This window comes from Vicugna pacos, chromosome 1 (assembly GCF_048564905.1).
Source record: "Vicugna pacos chromosome 1, VicPac4, whole genome shotgun sequence".
NCBI classification, from domain to species: domain Eukaryota; kingdom Metazoa; phylum Chordata; class Mammalia; order Artiodactyla; family Camelidae; genus Vicugna; species Vicugna pacos.
This window is the reverse complement of record NC_132987.1, coordinates 40,934,493-40,950,269: the sequence shown is the minus strand read 5'-3', so window position 1 is coordinate 40,950,269 and position 15,777 is coordinate 40,934,493.

Here is a 15,777-nt window from a genome sequence, read left to right as displayed (position 1 = left end):
CTTGACCATAAGTCTATGTTTTATGGATGGCGTTTTTTGGAGGGGATCCAAAAATCATCCTTAGACGTGCAGAATTAGGAAAGGAAAGAAGAAAAAACCATCTGCTGTAGGAGCGACCAGGGAGGAGAGAGAGCAGCACTGGCCACGTTGGGGGAAAAACGAAACTGAGGCCAAATCATTTTATTCTTAAACCTATAAAAAGTACATTATAAATAATTACGAGCTTAAAAATTAAGTAGCTGACTGAACATTTTAACATGCTCCTTGGGACTTTTTATCGTGTGTTCTCCTGTAACCGTTTCGATGTTAAAATGTCCTAACAAATCAATATAAGGTGTTTGGTCCGAGGGACTACTCTTTTTTATTACACAACAATGAGCCAACTGGCACTCTGTCATTTAAGCAAGTCATTGTTTTTGTTCCAGAATAACAATTTGTTTAATTTGATTGTTCCTAAGCAGATCCTGGAACCGACTTACTTCATGAATCACTCGAAATATGTTGCCATTTGCTATGCATTGCTTTATAATAATCAGTATATATTTCCTTCTTTATTTATTTCTCTTTATTTCTTTCTTGTCTTTTTCTTGGGGATATTTTGAATAGAAAAGGCAAAACAGGAGAACGAGCTACACAGAAAAGTGTTTTCAACCATTCCACTAAAAATCCCCACAAGACTTGCTATGAATTAGAAGCTTGAATTAACATTTGCTCTTTAGCATTCTGAGTGATGACCCACCCTACCAGTGTCTCCACAATAAATTATAAACCAAAGCACAGAACACACTTACAGAGATGACAGTGGTTTCCATGGTAGCCAGGCAGACAGGTACATCTCCGGGTGACTGGGTGACACTCCTCATTCTCTGCTGGGCACTGACATACCTGTTTACAGTCCCTCCCATATGTGCCTGGTGGACAAACTAAGGGAAGGAGGAAATGTAAACCCAATGAATTAAATTTGTCTGTGTAAATATAGCTCTAAAAGTGAAAGCAGGGGGAAATTTATTAAATAAGACCATTGCCTACAGAAGTGTGCTGCCCTTTGGGATTTAGGTTTCATTAAATTTACTTGGGGATTACTTCACTGTTTGATTTTGTTTTGTTCAGTCAATTTGTGACCGACTGTCAAGGGCCGGCTGCAATTTTCTTGTCACTGAAGAAAATCATAGGGTGATGTCAGGTAAAATCAACTAAAATAATAGTATAATTCATGAGGGACCACATATCTGGGTAAAGATATTTTTTTCTGGCGCAGCCAGTTTAAATCCTCAAGGCTGTTTCTCTCTGCACATTAGCATGTACTGTATTCGTGTCACTTGTCAGCTTCTCTGCTGTTTCGTGCTGTTTTCTTTTTACAGGCCAAGCAGTAAAAGCTTTCCCTCCAACTTCTAAATAATATCGTGCCACTTTGCTAAGAAAATAGAAAGGCTTTCTCAGTATTTTTCAGCTTACAATATGGAGTCAAGTAGACATTTTGAGTTCATGGTTGTGTCTGATGACAATTCAAACAAATTCAGTTTAAAAAAATCAGACCATTTAGGTTACTGCAGACTTAAAGTGGAATAATAATTCCTGGATCAGCCTTTTAATTTAGCACCTTAGGGGTTTGGCAGCATGAAACAATAAGCCTTTTAAAAAGACCTCATACTGGAGAGGTTATTGATTGTCTTGTTCACTGCATCCATGTGTTTTGTTGGCTGTCCTGTGTGCCTGGGGTGTCATTTGTTTTCTTAGCATCACTATCCTTAAGAATATTTCATCTTCCAGTGTTCTTTTTAAGTAAAAAAATGACAGCAGTGACAGAAATTCTTACTTTAAGGGCCATTGGTTGTTTGCCTAGGATTAAAAACAAAAGACTAATGAAACACAAGGTGATGAATCAAAAAAAGGAGATTTTTTCCCCTCCCTATCTTGACTGAGATATGTACAAATAAGGGAGCACTGGGTGGAATCTGACTCAGCATCGGAACAGCTCATTACACAGTGTACTGCTGGTCTAGACATTCTTTTATCTAAGAATCACTGATTGTTCAAATATGTATGGTACAAGCACTTTCCCTGAACTTGCCAGGTATACCAAAAAGCACATCTGGCTTTGCTGTCTGAAAAGTTTATTGACTTTGTTAATAAGTGGCTATGCAAGAAAACTGATCGTGGCATCTCAGAGGTGACTGGGAGTGGGTGTTTGTGATATTCTTACTTCCATCATGTCGTCGCCAGTAAACCCAGGAGAGCATCCCCTACGTTCCACTGTGACATGATGAAAGGTGCTCCCTACTGAAAGGCTCACAAACAATCGGAAAAATCAAAATGTATCTCATAAAGGCTTCCAGTAACTTTGGAAACCAAGAGCTGCACATATTACAAATTCTTCCCGTCACTGGGAAGACCTGTTTTTGCCAGGGGGTTATGTGAGCATGAAGCTTGATCCTCCCACAGCAAATACGGAGACAAAACCCTGTGCTCTGAGGAGATCAGTAACATGACAGGGTTTGTGTAGTAAGTGCCAATATCTCCATCTAATTAGCCATTTCCCATCTTGAGGTATGGGGCCAACTGGCACTGGGCTTTGAGGGGAGTGACATTCCAATGGATCTGCTCTGAGACACAGAACCATCATAAAGGTTGTGTGGTCTAGAGGAAATGGTGTGAACTTTGAGCCACTTGGGCCCAGCATGACTATGGACGTTGTTACTGACTTTAAACAGTTATTTAAGCTCTAAGACCCTCAATTTCCTCTTCTGTACAGTGTGATTAATAAAATCTATCTCATAGATTGCTATGAGGAGTAACCTAGTAGACATAGTGACATATAGGAATCTCATAGCACCTCAGTAAAGTTTGTTTCCTTTCCATTGAAACCCTTATATTTAAAATCAGAATCAACTTTTCAATAAAGATGCTGTATTTGGGCAAAAACCGTAGACACATTCAGAATAATATGAGGAAAATACCTAATATTCAAAGACTATCTTTACATGAGTCTGCAAGATTCTTTCAAAAAAAAAAAACTCATTGAAATCACATGAAGTTTCTGAAACACATGTAAGTAAAATTTATCCATATTCTCAATAATTGTACTGTATTTTGAATCTTCACTAAAAATAATTTACAAATGTTAACCACTTCTCCATCCCAAGAAGAGCTCAGGCATGTCCTTAGCTTTGATTCTTGAACTCCAGTGGAATCAAAATTGCAGAAGGTATAAATAATTACTCAGGAAAAATTGATCTCTTGAAGTTCTTAAAATTAGTTCTTAAATAGATGTTCAAGTGTCTTTGAAGGAATTTACTGAAAAGCAATAAAGTGAAAATGGAAATAAAAGCAAGAAAAAGCATTCTAAGTGTTATTAAAGAGAACTTTTGAGAAATATTAGAGTATTTCTTAGATTATATACACACGATGAAAAGTATCAATTGGTATCTGGCTAAATAATAATGACTTTGCCTAAGACTTCAGAGGAAAACAAAATTTAATGCAAAGCCTGCTTCATGTCCTCCGAAAGAGAAGGTGGTGTGTTGGTTTATTGCCCCATGATCCCAGATGGACTGCATATGGGGCATGCTTCCCACCCATCGTACAAGACATGCAGAATTCTGGAATGTTCTCATTCAGCCAAGAAATATCTCCTGGATACCTTCTATGTGCCAGATTCATAACAGTGAGCAAAAACAAACATGGTGCTGTACCCATCAAGCTTGCAACAGTAGAAAGAGAAACATGATAAAATGATCATTCAAAAAATGTCTAATTTTAAAATGTTATAAGGGGGTAGAGTGCTATGAGAGAGAACAGCATGAGGGACCCCAACATGGATTGGCAGGCAGAGAATGGGCTGTGTTCAGTTCCAGGTGTTCCCTTTGAGGAGATCACCATTCAACAGATCTGAAACACTAGAGAGAACATATGTAGTGGGAAGGGGGAGAAGGAAAAAAAAGAGTAGGAAGGAGAAAAAATTTCCAGAGGGAAAGCCCCAGACACACAGGAGTTACTGATACACTCCTAAACAGTGTGTTGGCAATGATACGTATATACGTATGTTAGGCAGTGGTCAGGCTTACATTATTATAAATGTTTCCACGTTAGTTCCCTATGGCTGCTATAACAAATTATCACAAATTTAGTGGCTTTAAAAAACACGAGTTTTCTATCTCACAGTTCTGGAGGTCAGACGTCTAGTATCAAAGTATTGGCAGCGCTGTGTTCCTTCTGGAGACTTGTGGGGAGGATCTGTCTCCCAGCCTCTTCCAGCTCCTAGAACCCACCTGTATTCCTTGGCTTGTGGCCACTGTCTCCCTCTTCTAGGCCAGCAGCTTAGCTGCTGCTTCCTACTCTGATCCTTTTTGATACCAGGCCAACCAGAAAAATCTTATCTCAAAATCCTTAACTTAATCACCCCTGCAAACTCCCATTTTGCATGTAAAATAACATATTGCATATTGACAGATTCCAGGAATTAGGACAAGGACATGGACATCTTTGAGGGTCCATTATTAGCCTACCATAATCTCTGCATTCCCGGGTGTTTTAAGCAGCCTGTAATTTATCCTTAGATATCATGCTATTACACAGACTTATGTTCTTAACAAGAGCCTGTTGCACAAGTCTTTACAGAGATCAATACAAATACTTTAAAAACTATATAATATAAAAATATATGGAAAATCTATGATCAATTATTAATTTTTTTATTCAATGGATCCAAAGATGAGTTTTAATATAATGTCACCTTGAGAATGGCTTGGGATTCTTGGGAGAAGGTCAGGAACCAGCAAGACCTGGGGAAGCAGCTTGAGTACCCAGATATACTTACAGTGAGACTCAGGAAGAAGGGACATTTCAAGGGCTAAAACTGACAGAAATAAAAGACTAAATGCAGATCACAGTGGAAGTTTCTAGACCATGAACTGCTTGCTCTTCTTAGTGCTGCAGGAAAATGGAGTGCAAGAGGATGGCATGTCCCAGGTCCCAGGCGAGTCCCTGGGATGCGCCTCATCAGGTGAGGGTCCTTGGCTTCAGGCAGAAAAGAATTCAAGAGTGAGCCATCGTAAAGTGAAAGCAAGTTTATTCGGGGAGATACACACTCCATAGACTGAGTGCGAGCCGTCCCGAAAGGCAAGAAAGAGAAAGGCAGCAGGTGAGAGCATAGGGTGTCTCAGAAAGACAGATCGGCCGCAAGGTGTGGGGGTGGTTAGTTTCTATGGGCTTGGTGACATCATATGCTAACAAATGTGAGGGTTATTCCAACCACTTTGGGGGAGGGGGAGGGACTCCCAGGAATTGGGCCACTGCCCACTTCTTGGCCTTTTATGGCCTCAGAACCGTCCTGGCACCTGCAGGAGGGCCATTTGGCAGCTGATAGATTACAATGAGCGCATAATGAAGCTCAAGGTCTCCTGGGAGTTGGCTTGTCCACCATCTTAGTTCTCACCAGTTTTTGCCCTGTCCTCAATTGCTGTGTCATTCTTTTTAAGGTTGTGCCCTGCTGCCTTCCTCCTGTCTCATTAGTGCTCTGTGGAATAACATTATTTTTCTGTTTAAAAAAAAAACAAGTTGAGAGGCTCCCCTTGTCTACAGAACAGTGTTTGTTTTTATGTGTAAGGTCTCTTTTAAGCAGGGGTCACTGTGCACATCAGACAAGCAGACATTAACCACTTGCCCACATGGCAAATCAGTGGCAAGATTAGCAGCAAAACCACTGTGGCCTGAGGATGCGCTCTGGTCTTTTTCCCCACTCTCTCGGGGATTCTTCTTAGGAAGTGAGAAGGGTCCTAATTTTTTATAACATCGAAGAGTTTCCAAAGTTGAACACTAGGCCAAGTTGTGGCTTAACTTAGCAGGTAGGAAAATCAGCCTGGAAAGTTTAATGTCAAAAATTTCCTGTTCACCTTGTTTACTAATTAGCCACTCAAGCCCCTGAAGGAACTGTTCAAACCAGTTTGAAGTAACATAGTTGATACTTCGTTCTAGTTGAAATCATTCTGGACAACCAAAGGACCACAAAACTTCCGTGGGTGGCTTCTGTGTAGATTTAAGTCCTCCTCCATATTAAAGCTATTTCAGCCTTTGAATTAACCAATGAATATACTCAAAAATCAGAATGAATTGACAGTGACTATTTTTGACTAAGGTAGAATTTATATCACTTTGAACATGAAGGTTTAACCTGAATAGAGATAAATACCCAAAAGATTTTTGAAGGGGAAATATTGTATTTTTTATTTGTTGACTTCCCAGGCATTTGAATGATTTTTATTAAAAATTGCAGGGTCAAGGGATCGGCTTTGCTAAATTCAAGCTGAGACAGAGACCATTAGAGAGACAAGATGGTTAATCCTGAAAACCTCAAAAAACACTGTCTCTCACCTAGTTTTACTATAGGGGAAATTTCTAACTGTACATTTTGCTTCTAAACCGTAAGAATTATCTTCTTCAAGGTGATTTCTGAAACATCATTCATATCTTTCCTTTTCCCACTAAAATTCAAAGACAAATGAGAAATACTATTGTACACCAACTATCTGTCAATAAAAAATGGAAAACAAACCAAGAACAAACAGATGAATGAGATATCAACTAGAGAATGGAATGAATTTATCTTTATTTATTGTCTTATCTAATGCCTTACATAATTATTTTCCATGAGTGAAATATCTGTCTGGCAAACATTTTCTGAGATGGCTTATAGTTTTCAAACCATACATATAAGAAAGTGCAATAAATTGGCTTTTTATTCAGCAATCCATGACTGCCTTAGGATTTGACAAGGCACAGAGTCACTTCCTGTGGGAAGACCCTGTCCAGCCTGGTGAGAAGATACATTGTGGCGTCCCAAGATCACAGTCTTTCTACTGAGCCAGTTACCATCTCTGAGGCCATCTACACCAGCACAGTGTCCTGGACAAGCCAAATAAGAAGAAGTAGAAAACAAAAGTGTTTTAAACTGTCAAAACAAGTACCCACCATCCCACTAGCTTAAAAAAAAAATCCTATGATGGACAGAAAGGTGTATTCAAATTTCATCGAATACTTTGCTTCTCACAAATTGGGATTGACCTTTGGTGGTTTATGACAGCATATTTTGCTCAAGTCTTTATCAAAGGCCTGGTGATAGATCAGCTGTCATCCACCCGTTCCTCAGAATGTCTTTGTATTAAACTAATGGTCCAGCAGAGCAGCCAGCCTGACAGGCGGTTTATTTATTTGCAATCTGGTAAAAGAACTGACAACTTCATTGTTTTAATTGTTCATTTTTCATGGGTTGATGCATTAGCTCACTCAGATCTTTGTGCCTCAGTCAGAGAATAAATATATGGGAGTGAGGGCATCAGAATGACTAGGTCCATCTTAAAGTTCAAGACGCTGCAGATGGCTGGGGTGCTGGCTGTGATTACCAGCATCCCACAAGCATTTGGGGATTTTTTTTTGTCTTATCTGTGTTCTGCATCTCTTTCCTCTCTTTCAGGAAGACCTATGATGTCAGCTACTGATCTGATTGTTTCTTGAAACAATGTCTCTGGTTCTCACAGCCTATTAAGGGAGAAAGACTAGTGTGGGCCTAGAGACTCTCTGTCCCAGTCAGGGTGGGGACCTGCCAGACAGAGGCCCAGAGACCTCAGACACCAAGATATCATCAAGGGCAGATCCAGCTCAGTCAGAGCCTCTCAAAACCACCAGCAAGTTTGTTTTGTTTGTTTTGGTTTTGGTTTTTGGTTTTGTGTGTGTGTTTTTTTTTTTTTTTTTTTTGCTAACTATACATGGCCTGGCCTTAGCTTGGGAGATTTAAATTTAATTCAGTGAATCTTTGGTAGGGATTGAATATATGTATTTTAAAAATCCTATGATGAACTCCTGGTTGAGAACCATTGATCTAGAGCACAGCCCAACACCCTCAGTTTACAGATAAGACGTCCAGTAGATTGAATCGTCCACCCAAAGTCGTAGCTACTTAGCAACAGAGCTAAAACTAGAACCCGGGGGGCCTGACCCTTAGATAAATGACCCTTTCATTCTCCACACCAGCCACCACTCTCCAGGGGCCACTGAGACTCTGGGAGGAGGTGCAGTCAAGACCTTTTGCACAAAATGGAGGTGATCATGTGCTCTCAAGGCTCATTCAAACGCTGGTCCTCAAGGAGAAGGAGACACCTCCACAGTCCAGTTGTAAACATGAAGGGGGTTCCCATGAAGCTATTGGTACCCAAATTGTGTTATCACTTTATTGTTTTTCCTTCATATAAAAACTGAGCACTGCTGGGAAGGGGCAGTATTTTATTATTTTTGATGCACTTGCTACCTCACATAGAACCTAGAACACAGATGGTGATCAATGAACATTTGGTGCAGGAAAGACAAAGGGAAGGAGGGAATGCTCCCCCCGTCCAATATGCACAACTGAGTGCAAGGGTGATCCTACACAGAAGCAGAACCCTGGCTCCTGGTATGGCACGTTTATGCATTCATTTGCTTATTACACAATTATTCACCATTTATTATTCACAGGGGCCTGTGCTTGGTGCTGATCATATGAAATTGAGGAAGAATAGTATCTGTTTTCCAGAATCCAAGAGACTGATTCAGGGAGACATGTGAAAAGTTGAGACAGAACATTCTGACAAGTGCTACGAATAGAGACAATTTTTTAAAAAGGCTAAGGAATCTAAAAGAAAAGACCAATTAACCCTGTTAGGAGGAAATCAGAGTGTTTTCAGAGAGGCAGCATTAGAACTGGGTCTAGAAGGGTAGAAATTCATCAGTCAGAAGGCAGAGAATGAATGAGTCAAGTCTTTTAGGGAGAGTGATACATACATTTGCTTCATGGCCAGAGGACAGGGTTTAGGAACTAGTATGATCTTGAAGACTTGTGCTGGCTCTTAAAAGTGACGCTTTTTAAATATCAGACTGGAGGCTTAATCTGGTTCTCACAGGTTGCCATAGAAACGTTGTCATCAGATTGATGAGTGTGCATTTCAGATTGGAGGATGAGCGCCCAGTGGAGAGGGGCACTGCAGGCATCACAGCGAGAGTCAGAACCTTGAACGGGGGATCTGGACAAAGATGGAGATGAGGGGTTGAACCCAGAGATTATTTCTGAGGTGGAATGACTAGGGCCAGATGACTGCGTAAGAGATTCGAGGAAATGCTCTCTCTGTTCCTAAATCTTTCTTTCACTGTCTGTTTCATCATTTGTTTTTGCCACATGGCATCTGTCTTCCAAAATGGCCTAATATGCTCATGTGCCAGGTACAAATGAGTTAGAAAACATCGACACCGACTTCAGAAGGCCACAGCAAATAAACAAACCTGAATCAGCACGCAGCCATTGTTAGGTTTTTGATAACAAGCCTTTTCAGTTTACCTTGGCAGTCAGAGCACTGGCTGGAGAGGGCAGGCTGACAGAGCAGGGGCATTGTAAGAGCTGCAAAGCCTGGATAATCCAGCAGTTCCAGAATCGGAGAGCAGGGTGTGGATCAGAAAAGAGAGAAGAGCCTAAGACCGTGCAGCTGGGAAAGGTCCCGCAGGCAAGTTCCACCTGGCTCATTTGCTCCCAGGCTCACTTTCTGAGCACGTGCTCATACGCAGCACGCTCCCGAAGGTGATGTTTGGAGTGTTTCAGGGTTGAAGTCAAAGTGGTAATGTTCCTTTTTGCAGTGGGTGCCTTATATGCCGTGGTCGGCATGGTGTCTCACTGAGGCACTGGTAATGACTTGTTGCCCCTTTGGTGGAACTTGGTGGCTGCCATTCTCCAGATGTGTGGACAGTACTGATGAACACCTAGCAACACCATGTCCTCTTCATCAGTGCTCCAGATAAAAGCCAATCAACAAGTGAAATCTCTGGAACTTTAACATTTCAACTTAATACAGATGGATTATATTAACACCCAAAGAAGAAATATATCCCCTCTGAAAACCAAGGGTTAATTCATTCACATCTATGTTTCAATCTTTTCGTGTGTTTTATTCAGCCCCCAGAAGGTGAAAATAAGTTATACAGTTAAAATTGTGGTCAGGAGACTCTGATCTCCAGCAGGTGTTCAGAATGCAGGAACTCAAGCGGAAAGAGAAAAGAGTTTGCAGAAATGAAAGAAGGTAAGAATGACCACATAGCAGGTTTTGAGAAATGAATGTCTTGGAAACCTGAGGAAAATCTTGTGATTAAACAGCTGACACTTCTGAGTACCTACTGTGTGCCAGATCTGTTGTAAGCCCTCTCCCTGTATTATTTCATTTCATGACCACAGCCATCCGTGAGGGAATGTCTATTATTGTTTTCATTTTACAGAAGGAGCTAAGGCAATGCACGTGAAGTCGTTTGCCCAAGCTTGCACAGCCTGGGCCAGCACTGATGACTCAGGACTGTTTTCCTCAATGTGACGTTATGTCTCTTCCCAGGAGTCACTACACCAGCAGAGAGATGTGGACATACCCTATTGGTTTAGGGGCCATTAAGAAAGGACCTAAGATACATGTTCCTACCTCACTTCACAGAACCAGGACAGTATGGTGAGAGGAGACCCAGCATGAGCACTGGGAGTTATCAATTCTTACCCATGTGACTCTGGGAAAGTCGCGTCTCTGAGGGCCATATTGGTTTTTGCCATTTCTATAGCCCTATTTAGTTTTACATTTCAAATACTTTTTATTATGAAAGTGATCAGTAAAGCACCTACAGTGATGGCAATCTGGCACGTTCTACACCAGTATGGGCATGTGATAAGTTGGCTATATTACATTCAAAACCACAGTAACTGATCCGTAAAATTAGGTCCTATCATTTTCTGCTTCTCGATGACAACAATTAGATACTACGCCGGACATGCTATGTCACTAATCACTGCTCTCCTCAAGATCCATAGAATTAAAAGGACAGGAGTAACGTATAGAAGGAAGGAGACCCACGTCCAGTCCACCGAGTTAGTGGATAGCACCAATCACGCTGGATGCAAGAATCCTACTTGGAAATGGTAGCAGGAGTTTTCAGTAGTATCTGCTCTGAACTCACAGTTTGGATGAAGAGCAATATCGTGATTAGACAAAGAGGGCAGACCAGGTATAGGGGTGCTTACGTAGCAGGCAAGAGGCCCTGGAATCCCAAATACTGGAGTGTTTCTGCTTCTTCTCAAGTGGGTGAATACTCCCCTCGACGTATAGCCACGATAAAGTTTATAGAATCCAGGAGCGGCATGATCAATAGTAATTATTTTCTTTTTTCAGATTTGCTACTAGAAGAGAGGCAATTGCTCTTTGACTATTATCCTAGTGTGTTAATTTTTGGTATGCATGTAAAATGAATACTTAATGAATTTTCTTAATTGAAATACAGTCAATTTACAATGTTATGTTTATTTCTGGTGTACAGCACAGTGATTCAGTTACACATATATATTCATTTTAATATTCTTTTTTATATAGGCCATTACAAGGTATTGCATATAGTTGCAATATGCTGTACATTAAGACCTTATTATTTATCTATTTTATATATAGTAGTTAGCATCTATAAATCCCTAATTCCTGATTTATCCCTTCCCCCCAAATTTTCTTCATATCATTATTAAGGTCAATGAAAGTCAACAAATGATGTTCACATACACTAATGAAACATCTGTATTAGTGATCAGCTCAAGCCCTCACCTGGCAAACAGATGTCTACCCTGAATATTATTCCCCCTTTATCGCTATGGAAAACTGAAGCATCAAAAACAGAAACACAAGGGAAGCAATGCTACTTTGCATAATGCAATAATATCAAAGGTAGTAGAATAAGCAGCTTCTCGTCAGTTCAAATCATAAAACCATTGCTTTTAGGCCATGGCTTGTGAAAGCAAATGCCTTTTCTTAATGCCAATATTTTACAGACATATAAATATTCACTCACAAACATCCACTTAAGTTTCACTCGTTCAATTTCAAATATCAATTTAATGCTTACTATGGGGCAGACACTGAACTTATTTAGGAAAAACTCAAATTTGACTAGATCTCAGAGTTTTCACTCTTTCAAAGTCACCCCTTTGTGTGAATTCCTTAAAGATAAGAACAAGAAGATACTTGAAAGATACTGGCCGTTAACTTTTATGAACTGTTCATCTCAACTTCAGCTACTGTAGCCGCTAATGCTCCAAAACAAACTCAACTCAATCGGTAATAAAATACTGCAAATCTCTATAAAGCTTTTTCCCTTCCTAATGGCAGTTTTCTTGTTCCAAAGTAAGGGACTGAAATGAACAACTTCATTTTACCGCTCTTTCCTTACATATTGTCCTCAATATGTCACATTCTTTCTTAATAATCTGAAAGCATTTTCATTTGTGCCTTGGGAATGACTAGAAGAGCTTTTACTGTTATTAAGTCTAGATCAAATCAATCCAGTCTAAATAAGGCACGGGACTAATGCTTCTTTAACCATTCCTTCTTCTTACCAATTATTCACAACTATATTGGTGGCCTTGTTAGGAAATCCTTGACATCCGTGATCAGAGGTCCCAGATGCAGGCCACTTTCATACATTTTGCTGACAACCTTTGAACCAAGCTGCCAAGTCAAAGCTTACCATAGTCTTAAAATCTAAATGGTGATTCATTGTTTGCTTACAGAGAGACAGATTACCATTGTTAACTTGACCTCAGCCTCTAACTCCAAGTCAAAAATGCTTGAAGACACGGGCATCTTAACTAGAGCAAGACATAAATCAAATTACCTTCAACACCACAAAGAAATGAATGGTTGGCATCTCATGAACTGTAAAGGGCAGTGGGTTTTCCATGGAAGATGAAGTTGAGACTGATGACAAAAGATCCCATTACTTAATTGAGTTTAATAAAATATGGAGGAACAAACTTTGCCATGATTTCAAATAGTTTGATGAATAAACAGGGTCATTCTGAGAGCTTGCTAACTGCAGAGTCCTTGGGAGTAAAGTTTTTCTAGGAGCAGGAACGAGACACGAGAGGAACTACCCAGTAGCATGCATGATGTTGTCTTCATTTCCTTCCTACCAGCAAATCAAGTTAGATTATATTGTTTTAATTGGCTCACTTGCAGGATTTAGAGCAAGGTAAGGGTAGAGGAGAGAGAGTAAAAAGGCTGCTACGAGGAGACAAGGGAAAATATTTGTTCCAGAGAAGATAAATTTTGGTAAGTGAAGGAGGGCTGCAGCAAGGTTAGGCGAGCTCTAAGGCCAGGCCAAACATGAGCATCAAGTAAGAATTTTACGAGCATGTTACATCTCATCATGTCACGAGTTAAACTGCAATTTTATTAAATGCTGGTTGAACTGAATTGAGGCAGTGTGGATCCACAATTGAGGAAAAGAAAGACTTGGAAGTTTAAATAATAACAGATCATTATTGTTTTTGGTATATGACACCAGCTCTACTTTTTCCAGTAAGTTTGAACTGGAAACTAGAGGTAAAAACTAAAATGCCTATATGTTTTTAAAAAACACTTATAAAGTCCAGTTTTAAAAACCAAACAAAATTAAAATTAAATGCTGAAAAAGGTCTAATACTGATGAGACAACACTGATCCTAATGTTTCAGAAGGCTGCAGGCATTGTTTACTTTCTGCTTTAGGTCTGGGACGACCCGGCCAGAAGCGTGTGATGATTCAGCATCGTTGCTCTTGATATCTCCCTAAAGGTACTGATTTCACGAAACAAAATCTTTTTTGACAGTTGGTCTAGAAAAAAAAGCCCTTTTCCACACAAACAGCAAATAAGCTCTTCAGAGGTTCTTCCCAAAATGCTCTGTAATTCAGCGTTTTCAACGAAAGATGATATATCCCAGAAACACTAGAGACATTTCTCCTTTTAAGAGTTTGCCAAAGCGCACGCGCTTGTGAAATCCGGAGGTTTTTAACATTGGCGCAAGCAAGTTATTTAGAAACATATGAACATTTCTTTGGGTCTCTGGACAATGCAACTTAATAGAAAGTGATATACACGTGCACCTGAGGATGCTAACGATGCGTGTGTGAACCTAGGGCCCCGGCAAGGCACAGGTATACCTAGGAATATGAATGCATTCATGTGCCTCTTACTGTGTGACTTCATCAACCTGCTGTCAAAAGCGTTGGCTGAAACATGAAAAGCTCAACTATGCACCTCGTTATTTTGCCTGTATTAACTGGTCTGATTTTTTTTCCCTTTGAATGAATTGAGCTGATCAGTTGTGTTCATGCTATGGAGTTGAGCTTCTCTCACCTTCAAAGAATTGAAAATATACAGCCTCTTTCCCCAAATAGCAATTAAATGACAATATTTTTAAAGTAGTCGCAAGTCAACATGAGAACAGAGTGTAAGAAACACCTATATTTGGGTATATGTTCATTAACCAGAATTTTACCCATTTTAAAGCGTAGGAAACTATTGGAGAAAAAAAGGTGCATGTGAGATGCCCCTCTGTACACGGTGTGGGGTGGAACTGCTCAGGCCACCTCCATTGCTGCCTTTGGCTCCAAACCAGCCAGGGAGCGGTCGGGAGAGCTTAGAGATGGACTGACAGTGTAACACACCTGGTGACAATTCGACCCCCAGAACTCTGTCTGATCAAGCTGAAAATTGGAAATAACAAATCAGCTTCTCCTTCCTTCCTTCCACTTCTCCTCTCCTGTCCTCTCCTCTCTAAAATACTGTTCCTGTTTCTGTGTACCACTCCAGTAACTGGCAAATGAACCAACTCTGTTTCTAGCCTTCTGGACATAAACTTTCCAACCACTGAGAAACTTCTTAATGTTTTAAAAATAGTTTCCCCAATCATATTGAAAACCATTTTTGATCCCCTGTCAAATTATTCATTACTTCTCTAACACAGAACATGGAGAATTTTACGTACAATATCTGTTACAGAAAATATACAACAATTTAAAATATTCAGTCCAAAGGTTATTTTATACAACTGATAGGAAATTACTGCAGAGTTGGAGCTTTATAATCAAAAATCACATTTTCAATACGGAAAGTTACAGCACAAGGCAGAAACAAATTCAAGTTTATCTACACAAATCTTTTTCCTTTCTGGTTTGTATAAATAAATTTTTATTAAATTATTATTTTTTACAATAACATTCACACTCAGGAATTCATTGAATTCATCCCATATACATAACTCATTTCTCACAAACAAAAACTATAGCCATGTATATAACTAGCTCACTTTGCCTTATTCATATGTATTTTCCTTTTTGAGCAATGCCATATTTTTCAAGTTCATAAGTTGGCAGCTAATAGTAACAAATCTGCCCCCACTTGATCTCTTTTATTTCAAATATACAGTTAATTACTAAACATGGAACTTGCATAGAACAACCTAAAAATTTAGAGACCTCAAAATAAGAAATTATTGAGCTACTTAAGTCACACTGATTTTCATCCGGTTGGAGAAGCGGCTGGGAAGGAGAGGGCTATATCCTCAATTAGCATCGGTCAGAATCTAACAAAATTCCTACACCCAGGAAGGCTAGAATGTGTTTTAAAATCTTCTGTTCTAAAGCTTGAAGTATATGTGACCAAAAGCAAACCACACACTCACACACACACACACATACACACACATACATACACACAGATATACATACACACACACACACACACACACACTAGAGCAAACTATTAAGTTGAAAGAAATAAGCCTACCCCAGTGCATCTAGTGGCTCCTTACCACTCTATTATTCTACATCTGGAATTCTGCATTTACAAAGACCCAGAGATGCTCCAAAAAAGTAAGCATAGAAACCACCTCGGACATAGTCTGTGCTGAAACACATACCTCCT